General features: G+C 41.0%; 1 long non-coding RNA gene across 1 annotated transcript; it reads right to left on the bottom strand.

The window, feature by feature from the left end:
- Positions 1 to 1,583: 1,583 nt before the first annotated feature.
- Positions 1,584 to 21,750, bottom strand: LOC139077389 (uncharacterized). Its single transcript, XR_011529884.1, has 2 exons — positions 21,503 to 21,750; positions 1,584 to 2,208 (listed from the first exon to the last, which is right to left on the bottom strand). It is a non-coding gene; the product is annotated as an uncharacterized lncRNA (long non-coding RNA).
- Positions 21,751 to 21,968: the final 218 nt, after the last annotated feature.

Here is a 21,968-nt window from a genome sequence, read left to right as displayed (position 1 = left end):
ATGACATTTTTCACAGAAATAGTAAAAAAAATCCTAAAATTTGTATGGAACCACAAAAGACCCTGAATAGCAAAAGCAACCCTGAGATAGAAGAATAAAGCTGGAGGCATTATACTCTCTGATTCAAACTATATTACAAAGCTATTGTAATGAAAGTGGTATGATTTTGTCATAAAAACACACACATAGACCAATGGAACAGAATAGAGAGAGCAAAAACAAACTGATGCATATACGGTCAACTAATCTTTCACAAGGGCACCAAAAATACACGATGACACAATGGGGAAAGGATAGTCTCTTCAACAAATGGTGTTGGGAAAACTGGACATCTATGTGCAGAAAAACGAAATTGGACTCATACATCATACTCAAAAATCAACTCAAAATGGATTAAAATCTTAAATGTAAGAGCTAAAACTATAAAACTCCTAGAAGAAAACATAGGGGAAAGCCTCCTTGACATTGGCCTTGGCAATGAGTTTTTGGATATGACACCAAAAGCACAAGCAACAAAAGCAAAAGTAAACAAGTGGGACTCCATCAAACTAAAAAGCTTCCGTGCAGCAAAGGAAACGATCAACAAAATGAAAGGGCAGCCTATGGAAAGGGAGAAAATATTGCAAACCATTTATCTGATAAGAGGTTAATATCCAAAGTATATTAGGAACTCATAGAACTCAATAGCAAAAAAACCCAAATAACCCAATTTTATTTGTCCAGTTTATCTAATGGGCAAAGGAACTGCATAGATGTTTTTCGGAAGAAGACATACAATGGCCCACAGGTATGTGAAATGGTGCTCAACACCACTAATCATCAAGGAACTGCAAATCAAAACCACAGTGAGATGTTTCACACCTGTCAGGATAGCTACTATCAAAAAGTCAAGAGATAACAAGTACTGGTGAGGGTGTAGAGAAAAGGAACTCTTATACACAGTTCGGGGGAAAGTAAATTGCTGCAGCCATTATAGAAAACAGTATGGAGGTTCCTCAAAAAATTAAAAATAGAACTACCATACAATCCAGCAATTCCCCTTCTGGGCATATATCCAAAGGAAATGAAATCAGCATCTCAAAGAGCTATCTGGACTCCCATGTTCATTGCAGCATTACTCAATATGGTCAAGATATGGAAAAAATGTGTGTGTCTGTTGATGGATGACTGGATAAAGAAAATGTGCTGTATATGTACACAATGGAATATTATTCAGCCATAAACAGGAAGGAAATCCTGCCATTTGTGACAACATGGATAAACCTGGAGGACATTGTGCTAAGTAAAATAAACCAGACATAAAAACAGAAATACTGTTCAGGTTGCTTAGATGTGGAATCAAAAAAAAAAAAGTTGAATGCCGACAAATAGAGCAGGGCTGCAAAGGGCTGGGAGTTGCGGGGAGTGGGAAGAAGCTGGTCAAAGGATACAAACTTCCAGTTATATGATGAGTGAGTTCTGAGGATCCAATGTACTGCACAGCGTGGCAACTATAGTTAACAAAATTGTCCTGTGTACTTGAAATTTGCTAAGAGCATAGATCTTAAGTGTTCTCACCACCGAAAAAACAAAAGGTAACTGTGTGAGGTGATGGATGCTTTAATTAACTTAATTGTGGTAGTCATTTCACAATGTGTACGTGTGTTAAATCATGTTGTACATTTTAACAAAAAACATCACATTGTACAAACTTCAAAAAAAAACCCAGAAAACCACTAACCACTATCAATCACAGCTTAATTTATCTGTTGTTGATGTGGGGAGGATGCAACTATCTAAATCATATAAAATTTTTCTTCATATTGGACTTGGCCATGGCTTTCTGTGGCAAAAACCCTCGGAAACAACTTTCTTTCTGTCTCAGAACTTCTTTTAGCAAGAAGGTCCCTGATTTCTTCCAAATATAGGGCATTGTGCTGCCGCCTTAGAATTCCCCATCATCTCTTTGACAACCAAGTATTCTTGAATCTTTTTATTCTATATGCAGATGAAGAAGACGAACACAATCCCGCTCTCTATTTAGATGTGTGCTATCAGGCAATCCGGTGATTTCTGTGTTAGGATTCTTCCTCCTATCAGAAGGGAGTCATTTTCCTTTCTTCTAACCTGGGCAAATTGCCGTGTGGTGTTGTGCCTTTAAATTGGTCCTAATATTCGTCCTTCAAGAATCATCAGTAATTTCTGACTTGACATGCTTCAGCAAGAAATCTGTCAGTAAGAAAGTAGGGTTATTGGTCCATAACTTTTTATAACACACTTAAAACAAACATAACAGTTTAAAACAAGGAAGGGACTTACCCCAGCCCAAGTGCAAGCTTGAAACCTTGAGAGGAGAGGGCTGCCTTTGGAGACACTATCTGAGCCATCATGGCTGGTGTGCTAGCGCGAGTTGGTGCACGGACACACTTTTACGCTGTGTCCCAAGACCCTCATTGCTCCCTCCTTCGTCTGTATTACCCCTGCCGTCGGTAAATGTGCCTTCATGCCAACCTCTGAATAAGCTGGGGCTGTACCTAAGGGACTGTGTTTCTGACTTGGCCAAGTTGCTTAAAATGAGCCCTAATGCAATTAAAATGGGATGTTGAGACTGTCACTGTGATGGTTAATTTTATGCACCAACTGCATCAACTTGACTGAGCTAAGGGATGCCCAGGTAGCTGGTGAAACAGTATCTCTGGGTGTGCCTGAGGAGGTGTTTCTGGAAAAGGTTGGCACTTGATTCAGCAGACTGAGTGGAGAGGTCCGCCCTCACCCATGTGGGTGGGCATCATCCAATTTGTTGGGGGCCTGAATGGAACAAAAAGGCAAAGGAAGGGTGACTTTACTCTCTCTTCTTGAGCTGGGAGGTCCATCTTCTCTGGCCCTCAGAGACTGGAGCTCCTGGGCCTTTGGACGTCGGCGCTTCCACCAGCAGCCCATGGGTCCTCAGGCCTTTGACTTGGGACTGGGAGTCATAGCATCAGTTCTCAGGCCCTCGGATTAGAACTGAATTACACCATCAGCTGTCCTGGGTCTCCAGATTGCAGACACCAGATTGTAGGACTTCTCAGCCTCCATAACCATGAGAACCAACTCCTACAATAAATCTCCTCTTATCTATATCTATATCTATATTTATATGTCCTATTTGGAGAATACTGACTAATAGTCACTATGAGGAATGGTTGCAAAACGAGCTTTTGATAATGAGAATCTTATTTATGTCACAAGAGGAGGTTATCGCTCTGACTGTGGCCTGTTCCCCCCGGTCTCAGCCAAAGGCCCTCGACAGTGGAGCAGAGGCAGAGGAGAAGCAGCTCAGAGACACTCCGCAGCCTGGGGCGAATGCAGCTGTCGTTCTTTCGGCTGACAAAATGTAACCTGCGAACTGTTCTATCAAACGGCCGTGCTGCTCAGAGGTGCTCACCATTCTGTTATCTCTAGTCCCGCTTTCCGGATTGAAGAGCCTCAGAGGCTCGTGTATAGTTTACAATTGCAGTGAGACCTCAGATCAGTTCCAGTGTGTCAGGAAATCCAATGAGAAGAGACACTGAAATTTAAGTCTTTATTTAAAGCTTGTTGCTAAAACAATTACCTGCATCTTACTTATACTCATCTACTACAGTTTATAAGTTACCAGCCACAGCAGATTGTGGGATTTTTTGAGACAGGAAAATAAATTAAGTCCCTGTATCTTGTGGTTCGTCTGTCTGACGGTCCAAGATGAGAAGCCGTGAAAGCCGCGTAACTGGGGGATGCAGGGGCTGCTGTGGTACTGTGCGTGTTGCTGTTTTCTTCTTCACTTCAGCAAAAGGAGAGCACAGCTAAGGAACAGGATGCTGCAACCTGTCATTTACTGATAGCGACTTCGTACAAGGCAGTCTGCTAGATATCTAAGGGCTGCAAAGAAGCCCAAGACAGCACCCTCTCAAGAAGCTAAATGTCCCCCTGAAAATAACCTTAATGCCAAAGACAGAATGTGCTAATTTTCAAAGGAACACTAGACAGCAGGTGTTGTTGGAGTTCAGAGGAGAAAGACGTGTGCCTGCTGGGTGGCGAGGGAGGGCTTCCCAGAGAGGATGGCATTCAATGAGTCTTGAGAATGGGCAGCCTGGGGGAGGCAGGGATGCGGGAGAGAGGACATTCAGGATGGGGAAGCACCTGAGCCAAGGCACAGAGCTGGGGGGCCAAGATGTGTTGGGAAGATTGATGGCCGTCACTCGAGCGCAGGGAATGAGGATACAAGGCCCGAGGGGAGGTGGAGGCCAGCATGTGAGGATGCAGAAGGCCAGTCCTTCTCCGTATCTGAAATGCCGTTCTAGTAGATGCTGACCCAGAGTACCTACTAGAGGACCCTCATACGGGAAGGTACTCCTGGGGGAACTTTTACTCCTCCAGCTTCTGAGAGACCTTTGAGCACCACATGGCATTAATATGCTAATTGGTTCCCTGGTGCCCTCAATGAGCAAAGGGGAAATTAAGTAAGATACTATCCACCCCAGCACAGGCGAATGTTAACCAGGAATCCCTGTCTCTCCTCTCTTCTTCATCACCACTTTTTAGGACAAAAACCTTGACAAGCCAAGAGAGAAAGCAACGTCAAAAAGTGCCCCCTCGTGCACCAGAACAAACTAAGCAAAAGACCAAGACTTTGAGGCAGGCGCTGCAAGGAGAAACTTCACACACTAACTTGAGCTCCTGTTCTTTGCCAGACACTCGACTATGCCCTGGGGACACCACAATGAATGAACCAGTCAGGGCCCAAGGCCTCGCAGAACTTACAAACCATTGAGGCAGGCAGCTAGTAAACAAGGGGAAAGATGGAAGGCAAGTTTAGGGAGCTATGTGAGACCACAGCGGGCACAGGGAGTGCCTGTCTAAGCACTTGCGGCTGTTGGTGAGATGTGAAGGACCAGGAGCATCAGCCAAGAGAAGAGGGTGTCGGTGGGGGGGAAGGCTCCTTGCCCTTCATTCGTGCTCCACCCTCAGTACCTTGAAGCTCCTTTACAATGACTGTGGGTTCTAACAAATGCCCTGAAGGCTGGTACAGTCCATGGATATGAGGTGAGTGTGCAAATATTCTTCTCTCCTCATAATACTCAGGCACCTTCCAGACACCAAACGTAGATCTGTTGGAGGGTCATGAGTATCTGCAGATGCTGCAAGGAGGCTTTTCATTTTGGTTTACAGTTAACCTGGGACAGTGTTTACCTAAAACCACCATGACCCCTGAGCTGTCAAATATAGTGTGTCTGTTCTCAGGCCTCCTTCTCTTCCGCACTGTGGGGTTACCACCTCTCTGAAATTCTTCCTTCCTTGGTTTCCATGACACTGTATCACTCCTGTTCTAATTTTCTGGCCATTTCTTCCCCATCTGCTGTTACTTTTGCTGTGTCGGTTGCAATTAGGTTTGTCTGCAAGCAACAGAGACCCACAATAACAGTGGCTTAAGCAATATAGAATCTCATCTCTCCCTTATGTCAAATTCTGGAGGTCAGCATTCAAAGGCTGGTATAGTGGATCCACAGAGTCATCTAGAGCCCTGGTCCCGTGCCAGCCTCTATTATTCCATCCTTAGGATGTAGTATGCATCCTCACATCCCAAGGAGACTACTGGAACTCCAGCCCTTCACATCACAATTCCAGGAAGCAGGATGGAACATGGGGAAAAAATAAAGGGACAAAGGGTACGTGCCAAATGTCTATGAAGGACAGGTTCCTGAAAACAATTACATGACACTGATTCTTAAATCTCTTGACTAAAATTAGTCTCATAACCACAGCTAGTGACAAGAGAACCTGGGATATATAGTCTTTATTTCAGACAACTCTCTGCCCAACTATAAATGTGGGTCCTGTTATTGTGGAAGAAGGTGAGGATGGATAATAGCGGACAGCCACTAGTCTCAGCACACACACTTAGATGTGGGCACCATGAGAGATTCTGACTTGGCTGTCCTTTATAGCCCCATACTTGACAGTCTCATCCAACTAGACCTGCATGCAGAGGATGCCCATATTCCCCACTTCTTGACTTTTCTCTTAAGCTCAACAACTGTATTTCCAACTGTCGGCTATATACCTCCACCTGGATATCGATAGACCTCAAACTCAACACCTCCAAAATGCAAAATTTTTTTCAATTACCCAAATATTTATTGAATAATTATGTGGAAAGCATAATACTCACACTCTATGAGACTACAAATTCGGTGAGATGCAATTCACATGTCAAGAGATAACAGTACAGTGGGGCAGTGTGGTAAGGAGTATCTAAAAGACAGGGAGGGAAAGAAGAAGATCCCAGGGCTAAACCTAAGATCTAATCTACATGCTGCACAATTCACAATTCAGGTATTAAGTCTTCTTTGGATGTTTGGTCAAATTCACCAGGGAAGCCATCTGGTCTGGGACTTCTGTTTTTTGGGAGGTTTTTGATTACTGTTTCAATCTCTTTGCTTGTGATTGCTCTATTCAGGTTCTCTATTTCTTCTTGGTTCAGTTTTGGGAGGTTGTATGATTCTAAGAATTTATCTGATTCTTCTGGGTTATCCAATTTGTTGGCATATAGCTCTTCAGAGTATTCTTTTATAATCCTTTATATTTCTGTAGTGTCTGTTGTAATTTCTCTTCTTTCATTTCTGATTTTACTTAATTTGAGTTTTCTCTCTTTTAAAAAAAGTGAAGAAATTCTTTGAGAAATATCTGACTCAATTAGTAAAAGTAACATAAAGATTATAGGTATCTCAGAGGGAGAAGGGAGGGATAATGGAGCAGGGAGCATATTCAAAGAAATAATAGCTGAGAACTTCCCAAACCTGGAGAAGAAACTGGACATGAAAGTACATGAAGCCGATAGAACTCCTAATTACATCAATGCAAAAAGACTTTCTCCAAGGCATATAATAGTAAAACTGGCAAAAGTCAATGACAAAGAAAAGTATTAAGGGCAGCAAGAGAGAAGAAAATAACCTATAAAGGAACTTCCATCAGGCTTTCTGCAGATTTCTCAGCAGAAACCTTACAGGCTAGGAGAGAATGGGATGATATATACAAAATACTGAAAGACAAAAACTATCAGCCAAGAATACTCTATCCAGCAAAATTATCCTTCAGATATGATGGAGAAATAAAAGCTTTCCTAGACAAAAGCTGAGGGAGTTCATCACCACTAGACCTGCCTTACAAGAAAGGATGAAGGGAGCTGTCATGCCTGAAACAAAAAGGCAAAAGTTTACAAAACTTTGAGCATGGAGATAAATAGACAGACAAAATCAGAAAATGGCAGCTCTATATCAGAATAGGTTAGCAAACACTTAATTATAAAATAAAAGATAAAGGAAAAGAAAGCATCAAAAATAACTATAACCACTTCGATTTAGTTATAAATTCACAACACAAAAAAGAACAATTTGTGACAACAAAAATATGGACAAGGAAGAGGAAAGGGATGGAACCTCTATAGGCTAATGGAGATAAGAGTCTACCAGAAAACGGACTATCTCATCTATGAGACCTTTTATACAAACCTTGTGGTGACCACAAAACACAAAAATCACAGCAGAGTCACAAATCATAAATAAAGAGAAAACTGAGATAAGCATCACAGAAAACCACCAAACTGAAATGGAAGACAGAAATACAATGAAAAAGAAACAATGGAAACATAGAACAATCAGACAACAAGATAAAATGGCAGTATTAAGCCCTTGTATATCAATAATTACTCTAAATGTCAATGGATTGAATTCACCAATCAAAAGGCACAGAGTAGCAGGATAGACTAACAAATAAGACCCAACAATATGCTGCTTCCAGGAAACACATCTCAGCTCTAAAGACAAACATAGGCTTAGAGCGAAGGGATGGAAGATGATACCCCAGGTAAATAGCAAGCAAAAGAAAGCAGGTGTAGCCATACTTACATCAGACAAAGCAGACTTCAAGATAAAAAAGATAATGACAAAGATGGCCATTATATAATGATAAAAGGGACATCCCACCAAGAAGACATAGCACTTGTTAATACATATGCACCTAACATGGGAACACCAAAGTATATAAAGCAACTATTAACAGACCTAAAGGGAGAAACTGACAGCAATGCAATAACAGTAGGGGACCTCAACACCCCACTTACATCAATGATAGACCATCCAGACAGAAAGTCAATAAGGAAACAGTGGCCTTAAATGAAACACTAGACCAGATGGACTTAATACCTGTTTAGAGAACATTCCATCCAAAAACAACAGAATACACATTCTTCTCAAGTGCACATGGAACATTCTCAAAGATAGACCATATGTTGGGAAACAAGGCAAGCCTCAATAAATTTAAGAAGATTGAAATCATATCAAACATCTCTTCTGACCACAATGCTATGAGACTAGAAATCCACTACAAGAAAAAAGCTGGGAAGGTCACAATGTGTGGAGATTAAGCAACATGCTACTGAACAACTATTGGATCAATGAAGAAATCAAAGGAGAAATTAAAAAATACCTAGAGACAAACAAAAATGAAAGCTCAACATATCAAAACTTATGGGATGCAGCAAAAGCATTACTAGGAGGGAAAATTATAGCAATACAGGCCCACCTCAAGAAACAAGAAAAATCTCAAATAAACAGTCTTACCTTATACCTAAAAGAACTAGAAAAAGAAGAACAAACAAAGCCCAAAGTCAGTAGAAGGAAGGAAATAATAAAAATCAGACCAGAAACAGAGACTAAAACAACAATAAAAAGGATCAATGAAACTAAGAGCTGGTTCTTTAGAAGATAAACAAAATTGACAAACCCTTAGCCAGACTCACCATGTTTCTATTTTTATGCCAGTCCCATACTATTTTGATTACTGTAACTTTGACATATAGTTTGAAATCAGGAAGTGTGATGCCTCCAGCTCTGCTCTTCTTTCCCAAGATTGTTTGGGCTATTCAGGGTCTTTTGTTGTTCCATATGAATTTTAGGGTTGTTTTTCCTATTTTTGTGAAAAATGCCTTTAGAACTTTGGTAGTGCCTGCACTGAATCTGTAGATTGTTTTGGGTACTATGGATATTTTAGCAATATTAATTGTTTCAATCCAAGAACATGGAATATCTTTTCATTTATTTGTGTTCTTTCAATTTTTTTCATCAATGTCTTATAGTTTTCAGTGTATGGGTCATTCACCTCTTCGATTAAATTATTCCTAAGTATTTCATTGTTTTTGATGTTGTAAATGAGATTGATTTCTAAGTTTCTCTTTCAGATAGTTTGTTAGTGTATAGAAATGCAAATGATTTTTGTATGTTGATTTTGTATCCTTCAACTTTAGTGAATTTATTACTTCTAACAGTTTTTTTTTTTTGTGGAGTCTTTGGGTTTTCTAGATATAAGATTATGTCATCTGCAAACAGAGACAGTTTTACCTCTTCCTTTCTGATTTGGATGCTTCCCCCCACCCCCATCCTTTTCTTGCCTAATTGCTCTGGCTAGGATTTCTAGTACTATATTGAATATAGATGGCAAGAGTGTACATCCTTGTCTTGTTCCTAATCTTAGAGGAAAAGTTTTCAGCTTTACGCTGTTGAGTAGGATGTTAGCTGTGGGCTTGTCATATATGGCTTTTATTATGTACATTCCTTTTATACCTAATTTGTTGAGAGTTTTTATTATGAAAGGGTGTGGACATTTGTCAGATGCTTTTTCTGCATCTATTGAGATGATTGTATAATTTTTATCCTTCATTCTGTTAATGTTGTGTATCACATTTACTGATGTGCATTTGTTGAATCATCCTTGCATCCCAGGGATAAATTTCAATTTATCGTGCTGTTTGATACTTTTAATGAGCTGTTGAATTTGATTTGCTTGTTTTTTTTTTTTTTTTTGAGGATTTTTGCATTGAGGTTCATAAGGAATATTGGCCTGTAATTTTCTTTACTTGGAGTGGCCTTGTCTGGCTTTAGTATCAGGGTAATGCTAGCTTTGTAAAGTGAGTTTCGAAGTCTTCCCTTCTCTTCAACTTTTTGGAAGAGTGTAGGAAAGATCGATGTTAATTCTTTAAATGCAAAATGTCAGTAATTAAATAATTTTCCACATTCCCTCTTTGTTCTTCTGTGTTCCTTACTTTTACACATCACCATTCCTTCCCCACCCTATTCCCATCACCCACAGTCAAATCTTTGCTCTCATGTGCAACTTCTCATCTCCCTCCACATGCTATCTGTGGCTAAGCTCCTATTACCTCTTGCCTGGACACCTGCAGCAGCCTTTTGGAAATTTCCTTACATTCTCTTCCCCAATCTTCCTGACTTATGATTGTCTGATTAATATTCCTGATATCTAGAATGGGTTGCCTTCTCTTACTCCAAAATATTCAAATGTCTCCCTATTTGAACAAAACCAACACTCCTTAATCCTCTATAAAGTGATCCTAGACTCTCTTACACTCGACAAACACCGCTGAGTTTCACCTATGTGTCAGACGCTGTTCCAGGTGCTTAGGTGTCATCGTGGAACAAACAGATTCCCCCCCCAAACTCCCACTCTGTGGAGCTTATATTCCAAACTCTCACTGTTTTGCCTGAGAGTCCTCGTCACACACTTCTTCATTCCAGGGAAACAGAGTCACCAGCTGTCCATTCAGAGCCTGTCCTTTGCTCATGTGTTTTTTGTTCTCTCTAGAATATTCTTTTGCCTATTCCTTTATATCAGTGGTTCTCAATCAGGGTGATTTTTCTCCATACGGGACATTTGGCTATGTCTGGAGACATTTTGATTGTCAAAGCTGGATGGGGTCTAACTGGCATCTAGTGAGTAGAAGGCTGGGATGCTGTTAAACATCCTGCAATGTAAGAACTGCCCCTGCAAAAGAGAATTTTCTGGTCAATAGTACCGACGTTGAGAATCACTGCTCTAGAGCCCACTATAGTCTCCCTTCAGTGCCAGCTCAAACTGCACCTTCGTGAAACGCCCATGATGGCCTCCTCCCCTTCCTGTTTGCTCAAAGCTGTCTGCTCCCCGACTGAATTCCCGGTTACTCTGTATAGCTCTTGAGTGGCACTCATCACTTTCCACAGGCTATAGAGCTCCGCGTGGGTGGGTTCACACCTGATTCATCTGAGTTCTTAGCAGCTGGCCTGGAGCTTAGTCCGCAGCAGAAGGGCACTCAGATGCTCAGGACATGCGTGAGTGAGGAATACCCACCATCTGTCTCTGCTCCCAGACTTCAGTTCCCAGGAACTAGGCAGCCTGAAAGTTCCTGCTTCAGAGGGGAATGTGCCAGGCCCCTTCCAGTCATACCTGGAAAAGACTCAACTGGCATCAAGCCGTAAGGAATACTCTGCCTCTACCAGCCTGAAGGGAAGGGGCCAGTGGAAAAAGACTAAACGAACATGGCAAGAAATACGACTCTGTGCAAACAGAGGCTCTTGATAAAAATAATTGAGAGCACAAGGACATGTGGTTAGACGGGAGCTTGGCCAGTTTTATAAGTGGGTTAGGGCAACTAGTAATCTCAGCTGCCCTCAGAGTTTCAGTCCTGACAGTTCAGAAATCAGGAGCCACATGAAGCCACACCCAGGGGCTGGCTCCCAGCCCAGAGGCTCTGTCTGTCCCTGGGCCATCTCCCAATGAAGGCCTGAACACACACACACTGCTGCCTCAGGGTTCAAGACAGTGTGTCAGCCATCACTCAGTAACCCAACTCTTGCTGTCCTAGTCCTTGAGTTGTCTAGGAGGCTGAAGTGTCCTGGCAGGCCTGCAAAACTGCTGCATCCCGGGAAACTGGCTCAGTCATCGCAGGCTCCTCCTGAATCAGCTTGGGCCAGCTCCAGCTTTCTCTCCTTGAGCTGCTCGGAGCAGGGAGCTCTGCTCTGAGCCATTTTTTATCTGCCTGGCAGCTGAAATGGCAAAAAGGTGCATGGAGTCTCAGCTTGGAATCCCTGAGAGCAGGCACAAGGGAGCTGAGGGCTTCTGCAAAAGGAGTGATTGAAGTCGGATGGAGGAGAAGAAAATGGCTCAAAGCTGCAGTCAACGCCCGAAGCCACAGAGTATTTGGGAAGCACTTTACTGCTCCATCTGTTCCACCTGGGAGTAACTGTCACTCACCCAAGTTAACGCAGAATGGACCTTACAGTTAGTAAAATAGCGTGACCAGCCAAGTTAATTCTCTCATGCTCTACAGAAGCCTCTGTTTCCACAGGCCGTAATTCACGCTCTATGGTGGGTTGGGTGTGGAGAGAGGATGAGACAGTGGTTTCTCCTCCCCCGGGATTTGGAGGCTTGAGCAGAGAGCAGGGGAGGGTGCACTTTCCAGAGAGGGGGTGTTAGTATGGGGCCCAGACTCCAGCTCCGAGCTCTAAATCAGCCTCTCAACAAAAATGTGATGCCAACCACAAATGCAAGCCACATATGTAATTTTAAATTTTCTGGCAGCCACGTTAAAAATATATTTTAAAAATTAATTTTAATAAAATATTTCATTTAATCCAGTATGTCCAAAATATTCTTGCTTTAACATGCAATCAATATAAAGAATATTATGAATAAGATAATTTATGTTTTTATCATATGAATTCTTTGAAATTCTCTGTGTATTTTACAGTTACACAGTATCTCAATTTGAACTAGTCACACTTCAGATGCTCGTCCACAGTGCAGGTCTAGAGTAATTCAGCCTTTTCACGAGGCACCAGTGGGTGCCCCAGGCACTAATGTATCGTGTATGCAACAGGGGCTAAAATAGCACCTGAAATGTAATGAGATGGGGGATTTTTTTTTTACATTTATTAGAACTCCCCGCAAGAGGAACACATACTACATGCGGTTGGGAGAAATGCTTTGAAAGGCCTGCTGTGGCAAGGAGGAGGGTGGGAATTAGAGGGGGGAACCCTCACGGAGGATGCTGGGGTAACAACAGATTGACGGCTGAACTCGAACCTCCCAGGGATTTCACTGACCCTGGAAACTGAAAGCAATCTTTCACTATTTTTCTAGGACCAAGACAGAGGAGACAGTGAGATATAAAAACAGTGACTCATTTTATTCCTGGAACAATTGTAACAACTTCAGCGCCTAATGAGAGGGCATTAGGGACATTGTGAACCACTCGCATGAAGGAATAGTTTGCTGTGATTAAAACACTATTTGGAAACATGCGGATACGCCTAATATGAAATGCTAAGTGGGAGAGAAAAGCAGGATTCAGTGTAATTGCTTATACAAGCTGATCTATATTTAATAAATGCAAAGAAAAGAAATGCGCCAAAACGTTGCCGTTGTTTTTACTAGGAAGTAGCACTATGGGTGATTTTTCTGGACTTTCCAGTGCTTTTTTAATGAACACATTACTTTGAGAATTCGGAGGAGGAGAGAAAATAAAAAACAAAACCCAATGACTCATTTGCCAAATTCTCCCACTTGAGTAACTACTACTTACTTGTGTGTGTTTGTAGTGTGTGTCTGTGTAAGTATGCAAGTGTGTGTGTGCGCATGTATGTACGTGAGCGTATGTGTCTCTTTCTGAGCCATCTTCCGAGCCTGATCCCAGACTAATCGGGGAAAGTAACTAATCTTTCCCAGTAAATCTGGGAAAAAGCAACCTTCTTCCACTCTAACGTAATTATTTCTGTAGATTTTGTTAAATTGGCTGAAATAACATTTCCATAGCCATTCTGGTCTCATTTCTAACCCCTACATCCCCATTTGCTTTTTGAGAGACTCTCTCTCTCAAGAACACTTCCAGCTAAGTGTAGAATGGTTTTCCCCTTCACTTTTTGTGTAAATAAAACAATAAATCACCTCTAATCTCCAAGTTCTCAACCCAGAGGCAAAGAACTTGAGATGATTATGAGGCCAAAGAATTAAGCCACATCACTGTCATGACATCTAATCACGTCAGGCTGACTGCACCGCTTTTCAGACAGTCATTTTTCAATTGCCTGTTTTATATTAGACGGCTAAGAGGGAGAAAGAAGCTGACAGTAAATTGAAAGTAGAAATTTTTAACTATTCAGAAAAAAAAACCCAAGTAATGATAAAAAGATTTTAATCATTAAATATTTACGACTACAACATATTCAGCTAAGAGACATATGCTAAGAAGATAAGAGTGTATAAAAGAAAATCATATATTATGGGAAATCTCTTTTTTCCATCAGAATGGCAGATTGATACCCTGAATAACCCACCCAAATAAAATAATTCAAATGCTGAATAGGAAAGCTTTTCAAATCTTTTTTTTAACATTAAGCTTGTGGGAAAATAAAGTATGTGCCAATCTCCAATGTGAAGTAAAACCAGGAAATCCGGAAGTGCCAAAGCCAGCATCCACCCTGGAAAACTTTGGCAAAATTTGGAGTCCTTGAGCTTGTGTTTTAATGATTGCACCAGGTACAGGGGACAGAAGGTGAAGCCCAGCGCACACCCAAGGTGGAGAATGAAAGTGAGATTCTCACAGCAAAATGGGACTCCTAAGAGCTTTCCCACAGTGACGCCCCAGCAAGCAGAGGAGAATGGCAAGGAAACTGACGGTCTCCATCCCAGGGTTGGTAGAAGTAAAATTAAAATAATCCCCTGGGAATTATTAACCACAAGTTGGACTTATTGTGGATTTGGATTCCTGTTACCTATATAGTCTGAAAAATGTCAAAAGGAAAATCTAACTTGAGGGAGTCATTAATTGGTAGTGCGCCAAAGTGATTGGCAGGAAAAACAGTAAGTCCTCAGCTTCAACTTAGACCTCAAAGAATCTCTATGGATAAATTTCTTTTTTTTTTTTTAATTTTTATTTTTTTTAATTTTTATTTTTGTCGGATGTACATCGTATTTCAAATTCTGGATACATTACATCATGCTCACCACCCGAACACTAATTATAGTGCATCCCCTCACATGTGACCCTAATCACCCCTTGTGCCCTCCCCCCTCCCCCCTCCCCCAATGGTAACCACCAGTCCAATCTCCAATGCTATGTGTTTTGGTGAGTTTTTTTTCTCGTTTTTATCTTCTACTTATGAGTGAGATCATATGGTGTTTGACTTTCTCCCTCTGACTTATTTCACTCAGCATAATACCCTCAAGCTCCATCCATGTTGTCAAAAATGGCCGGATTTTGTCATTTCTTATGGCTGAGTAGTATCCATTGTGTATAAACACCACATCTTCTTTATCCATTCGTCCCTTGATGGGCACCTAGGTTGCTTCCACGTCTTGGCTGTTGTGTATAATGCCGCAATGAACATAGGGGTGCAAGTATCTTTATGCCTTTGTGTTTGCAAGTTCTTTGGATAAATACCCAGCAGTGGAATAGCTGGATCATATGGTAGATCTATCCTTAATTTTCTGAGGATACTCCATACTGCTTTCCATAGTGGCTGCACCAGTTTGCACTGCCACCAGCAGTGAACAAGGGTTCCCTTCTCTCCACACCCTCTCCAACATTTGTTGTTTCCTGTCTTGTTAATTATAGCCATTCTGACCGGAGTGAGGTGATACCTCATTGTAGTTTTGATTTGCATTTCCCTGATAGCTAATGATGTTGAGCATCTTTTCATATGCCTGTTGGCCATCTGTATTTCTTCTTTGGAGAAATCTCTGTTCAGATCTTTTGCCCATTTTCTAATTGGATTGTTGGTTTTTTTGTTGTTGAGCTGTATGAGTTCTTTGTATATTTTGGATATTAGCCCCTTATCTGATATGTGGTTTGCAAATATCTTCTCCCAATTGTTAGGCTGTCTTTTCGTTTTGTTGATGGTTTCCTTTGCTGTGCAGAAACTTTTTAGTTTGATGTAGTCCCATTTGTTCATTTTTTCTTTTGTTTCCCTTGCCCGGTCAGACATGGGACTTGAAAATATGCTACTCAGACCAATGTCATAGAGCGTACTGCCTATGTTTTCTTCTAGAAGTCTCATGGTTTCAGGTCTTACATTCAAGTCTTTAATCCATTTTGAGTTGATTTTTGCGCGTGGTGTAAGGGAATGGTCTACTTTCATTCTTATGCATGTCGCTGTCCAATTTTCCCAACACCATTTATTGAAAAGACTCTCCTTTCTCCATCGTATGCTCTTGGCTCCCTTGTCGAATATTAGCTGTCCATAAACGTGTGGGTTTACTTCTGGGCTCTCAATTTTGTTCCATTGATCTGTGTGTCTGTTTTTGTGCCAGTACCATGTTGTTTTTGTTACTATGGCTTTGTAGTATAATTTGAAATTGGGGAGTGTGATACCTCCAGCTTTGTTCTTCTTTCTCTGCAATCCTTTGGCTATTTGGGGTCTTTTGTTGTTCCATATAAATTTTAGGATTCTTTGTTCTATTTCTGTAAAAAATGTTGTTGGAACTTTGATAGGGATTGCGTTGAATCTGTAGATTGCTATAGGAAGTATGGACATTTTAACAATGTTAATTCTTCCAATCCAAGAGCACGGAATATCTTTCCATTTCTTTGTGTCTTCTTCGATTTCTTTCAACAATGTTTTATAGTTTTCGGTGTACAGATCTTTCACCTCTTTCATTAAGTTTATTCCTAGGCATTTTATTCTTTTTGTTGCAATTGTAAATGGGATTGTATTCTTAATTTCTCTTTCTGCTACTTCGTTGTTAGTGTATAGAAATGCAACGGATTTTTGCACATTGATTTTGTATCCCGCAACTTGACTGTATTCCTTTATTATTTCTAAAAGTTTTTTAGTGGACTCTCTAGGGTTTTCTAGATATAAAATCATGTCATCTGCAAAGAGTGACAGTTTCACTTCTTCTTTTCCAATGTGGATCCCTTTTATTTATTTTTCTTGCCTGATTGCTCTGGCTAGGACTTCCAATACTATGTTAAATAAGAATGGTGACAGTGGGCATCCTTGTCTGGTTCCTGTTCTTAGAGGGATAGCTTTCAGTTTTTCTCCATTGAGAATGATATTTGCTGTGGGTTTGTCATATGTGGTCTTTATTATGTTGAGGTATTTTCCTTCTATACCCAATTCATTTAGAGTTTTTATCATAAATGGATGCTGTATCTTGTCAAATGCTTTCTCTGCATCTATTGAGATGACCAAGTGATTTTTATTCTTCATTTTGTTAATGTGGTGTATCACGTTGATACATTTGTGGATGTTGAACCATCCCTGCATCCCTGGAATGAAACGCACTTATCATGATGTATGATCTTTTTAATGTATTGTTGTATTTGACTTGCTAGTATTTTGTTAAGGATTTTTGCATCGATGTTCATCAGTGATATTGGCCTGTAATTTTCTTTTTTTCTGTTGTCCTTGTCTGTTTTTGGTATCAGGATAAGGTTTGTTTCATAGAAGGAGTTAGGAAGCCTCCCCTCCTCTTCAATTTTTTGGAAGAGTTTGAGAAGGATAGGTATTAAGTCTTCTTTGAATGTTTGGTAGAATTCACCAGGGAAGCCATCTGGTCCTGGACTTTTATTTTTAGGGAGGTTTTTAATTGCTGTTTCGATCTCCTTACTGGTGATCGGTCTATTCAAATTTTCTACATCTTCTAGGTCTGGTTTTGGAAGGTTGTATGTTTCTAAGAATTTATCCATTTCTTTTAGATTATCCAATTTGTTGGCGTATAGCTTTTCATAGTATTCTCTTATTATCTTTTGTATTTCTGAGGTGTCCATTGTAATCTCTCCTCTTTCATTTCTGATTTTATTTATTTGAGCCTTCTCTCTTTTTTTCTTGGTGAGTCTAACTAAGGGTTTGTCAATTTTGTTTATCTTTTCGAAGAACCAGCTCTTGGTTTCATTAATTTTTTCTATTCTTTTTTTAGTCTCTATCTCATTTATTTCTGCTCTGATTTTTATTATTTCCTTCCTTCTGCTGATTTGGGGCTTTGTTTGTTGGTCTTTTGCCAGTACCTTTAGGTGTGCTTTTCAATTGTCTATTTGGGATTTTTCTTCTTTGTTGAGGTAGGCCTGAATTGCTATAAATTTCCCTCGTAGAACTGCTTTTGCTGTATCCCACAGATTTTGGCATGTCATGTTTTCATTTTCATTTGTCTCCAGGAATTTTTTGATTTCTTCTTTGATTTCTTCATTGACCCAATCATTGTTCAGTAGCATTTTGTTCAATCTCCACATTTCTGTGGCTTTTCTGGTTTTCTTTCTGTAGTTGATTTCCAGTTTCATACCTTTGTGGTCAGAAAAGATGCATGGTATTATTTCAATCCTCTTAAATTTATTGAGACTTGTTTTGTGGCCTAATATGTGATCAATCCTGGAGAATGTTCCATGGGCATTTGAAAAGAATGTGTATTCTGTGGTTTTTGGATGGAATGTTCTGCATATATCTGCTAAGTCCATCTGGTCTAATGTGTCCTTTAAGGCGAGTGTTTCCTTATTGATCTTCTGTTTGGATGATCTATCCGTTGGTGTAAGTGGAGTGTTAGAGTCCCCTGCTATTATTGTGTTACTGTCTATTTCTCCTCTTATGTCTGTTAATAATCGCTTTATATATTTAGGTGCTCCTATGTTGGGTGCATAGATATTTACAAGTGTTATATTTTCTTGTTGGATTGTTCCCTTTATCATTATGTAGTGCCCGTCTTTGTCTCTTATTACAGTTTTTGATTTAAAGTCTATTTTGTCTGATGTAAGTATTGCTACCCCCACTTTCTTTTCTTTGCCATTTGTATGGAATATCTTTTTCCATCCTTTCACTTTCAGTTTGTGAGTGTCTGTAGGTCTGAAGTGTGTCTCTTGTATGCAGCATATACATGGATCTTGTTTTTTTATCCAGTTGACCACCCTATGGCATTTGATTGGAGCATTTAGTCCATTGACGTTTAAAGTAGCTATTGATAAATATGTATTTATTTCCATTTTGTCACTTTTTCTCTTTTCTTGGGGTGTTTTGGTAGTTCTTCTCAGTTCCTTTCTTTTTCTCTTGCTCTCTTCCCTTGTGGTTTGATGGTTATCTTTAGTAATATGTTTGATTTCTTTTGTCTTACTTTTTTTCCTGCTTGTCATAGGTTTCTGGTTTGTGGTTATCATGAGGATCCTATTTAATATACTATGCATATAACAGTCTATATTGAGTAGATAGACTCTTTAGCTTGACCTCTTTCTAAAAGCTCTACTTTCTCACTCCCCTCCTCCCACATTATATGTTTTTCACATCATATATAGTCTTTCGTTTAGTGTGTGTCTATCCATTACCCTCTTATCATTGAAATAGGTGATTTTAGTACATTTGTCTTTTAACCTTCATGTTATCTTCACAGGTAGTTGATCTGCTGCCTTTACTATACTTTTATCTTACAAGTGATTTTATTGCCTGTTTTTTGTTATTGTTGTTGTTTTGGGTTTTTTTTGATAATTTTTTTTTATCTCTATCTGTGGTCATTGCTTTCCCACTTAAATAAGTCCCTTCAGGTTTCTTGCAGAACTGGTTTCTTGGTGATAAACTCCTTTAATTTTTGCTTGTCTGGGAAGCTCTTTATCTCTCCCTCCATTCTGAATGACAACCTTGATGGATAGAGTATTCTTGGTTGTAGGGTTTTTCCTTTTAGCAATTTAAATATGTCGTGCCATTCTCTTCTCGCCTGTAGGGTCTCGACTGAGAAGTCTGCTGACAGACTGATGGGCTTCCCTTTATATGTCACTTGTGGCCTTTCTCTTTCTGCTTTTAGGATTCTCTCTTTGTCTTTAATTTTAGACATTTTGATTATAACATGTCTTGGTGTGGGCCTCTTTGGGCGTCTCTTGTTTGGAGCTCTCTGTGCTTCCTGAACTTGGATGTCTGTTTCCTTCCTCAGGTGAGGAAAATTTTCCTCTATTATTTCGACAAATAGATTTTCTGCCCCTTTGTCTCTCTCTTCTCTTTCTGGGACCCCTATAATCCGAATGTTAGCACACTTGATATTGTCCCAGAGTTCCCTTAGACTGTTCTCAGTCTGTCTAATTCTTTTTTCTCTTTTCTGTTCTGCTTGTGTGATTTCCTCTAGTTTTTCGTCTAGCTCACTGATTTGTTCTTCTGCTTCCTCTACTCTGCTATTGAGTCCCTCTAGTGAATTTCTCATTTCGAGTATTGTATTCTTCATTTCTGATTGTTTTTTTTTTTAATATCTTCCAGTTCTTTGCTGATGTGCTCACTGTGTTCATCCATTCTCCTCTGCATGTCTGTGAGCATCCTCATTATATTTTGTTTGAATTCTTTGTCGAGGAGGTCGCTAGTTTCTGTTTCACTAAGTTCTTTTTCTGGGGTTTTGTACTGTTCCCTTGCTTGGAAAGTATTCCTTTGCCTCCTCATTATAACTCTTTCACTGTGCTATTTTCTTTGTACTAGGTGAGTTGGCTATGTCTCCTGATCTTGGAGAAGTGGCCTTATGTATGAGATGCCTTATGAGGCCCAACAGTGTGCTTCCCTCTCGTCACCAGACCTTAAGAACCAGGAGTGACCCCTTTGTGGGCTACTTGTGTTCTTCTGCTGTGAAAGGGCTGCTCTCTCTGCAGGTACCCAGGGAGTCTGATCTTTCCTTCCCTGGCCAGCTGTTTGTAAATCCGGTTTGGGGGGGCCTCAGCACTGTTGGCTACAAAGTCTATCAGCACACTCTTATTGCAAGTGTCCTCTTAATTGGGTTGGTACCCAGTGTAGCTGGTTGCTAGGCTCAGGGGCATGCAGTTGTGATAGGCCTGAGGCCAACAAGGCTGATGTCAGTTCTCTTAGAAGTGTAGCTGAATGGGGCTAGCCCTTGGCATGGGGGCACTCAGTTTTTTCAGGCTTTGGAAGGTGGGGCTGATCCTTTTTATGGCTATTTGTGAAGCACAACTCTTCTGCCATTGATAAGCCTCACCTGCCTCTGGACCACATACACTGTCAACACAGTTCTGGTGTGTGCACACTTCTCAACCCCCTGGAGCGTACCCCACCGCCACACTGCAGAGGCCCCCACCTCTGCCCCAATGCCCCCCACAGTTCACTTGGTCCTCACACAAGCCCTGCCCCACAGAGGCAGACACCCTTGCCTGCCTGTAGAGGATCAAGGCACTCAGTCAATGCAGGCTGAAAAGTAGCCTGAGGTCTTGCTGTTAGGTGGGGCCAGTCCCTAGGGTGGGTTGCCTGCCCTGGCTGAACTGGATTAAATGTGTGGTCTAGTGGGTGTGGCAGACCCCTGGGCTAACAGCCCAAGGGATGCAGCTCAATGACCCCCACCGGTGTCTGCATCAGCATGCCTGGACCAGCTCAGAACAATGGCCCCCATCAATGTCTCAGTCTCAGGAGAGGATCCTCCTCTCACCAAGATGCCGCCAGAGCCCACCAGGTGAGTCTTGTTTCACCAGAGGACAGTCAGCCTTCTCTCTGGTCATTTTAGGTTGCTGCAATGAGTGAGTTCGTGCGTGGGCCCTTTAAGACCAAGATCTTTTTGGCTTTCAGCCAATAGCTTTTGTGGGGGTGTCCTGGCTGCAGTTAATAGCCAGCAAAACCAGACAGTAAGACCCCCATCTCAGTTGGGCTGAGTCTGAAGGATGGTTATAGCAGTATTGCCCCCCGCTCTGGACCTCACTCCTCCAGAGAGGGCTGCGTACCTTAGGTTGGCTCCCGCCTGGCCAGCTGAGAAGCTCCGCTGCTCCCAAAGGTGGCTTTTTTCCTCTCTGGCTGGAGTTGCTGCCTCTTCTGCTTTCGTCAGGACTGTTCCTTGTTGTGGGGGTTCTTTTTATATAGTTTTCAGTTTTCAATCCAGTGTGATTCTTCCCAAAATTGTTGTAAGCTGGTTGTGTTCGCGAGAGGAGGCAAATTCAACGTCTGCTCACAGCGCCATCTTGATGAGAACTCTCTATGGATAAATTTCTAATAAAAATGAGCAGTTCACAATAAAAAATAACAAACACAAGAAAACAAGACCCGTTCTAATACCTTTAAATGATGGGTTAGCTATCTGGACTAATCCTCCCAATGAAAAAACCTAAAAAATCTGGCTTAAAAAAAACCCTGGGAGAGGCTGGCTTGGTGGCATAGTGGTTAAGTTCTACGTTCTCCACTTTGGCAGCCCAG

Source organism: Equus przewalskii, chromosome 19, assembly GCF_037783145.1.
Source record: "Equus przewalskii isolate Varuska chromosome 19, EquPr2, whole genome shotgun sequence".
NCBI lineage: Eukaryota > Metazoa > Chordata > Mammalia > Perissodactyla > Equidae > Equus > Equus przewalskii.
This window is presented reverse-complemented; position numbering and strand designations above follow the sequence as displayed.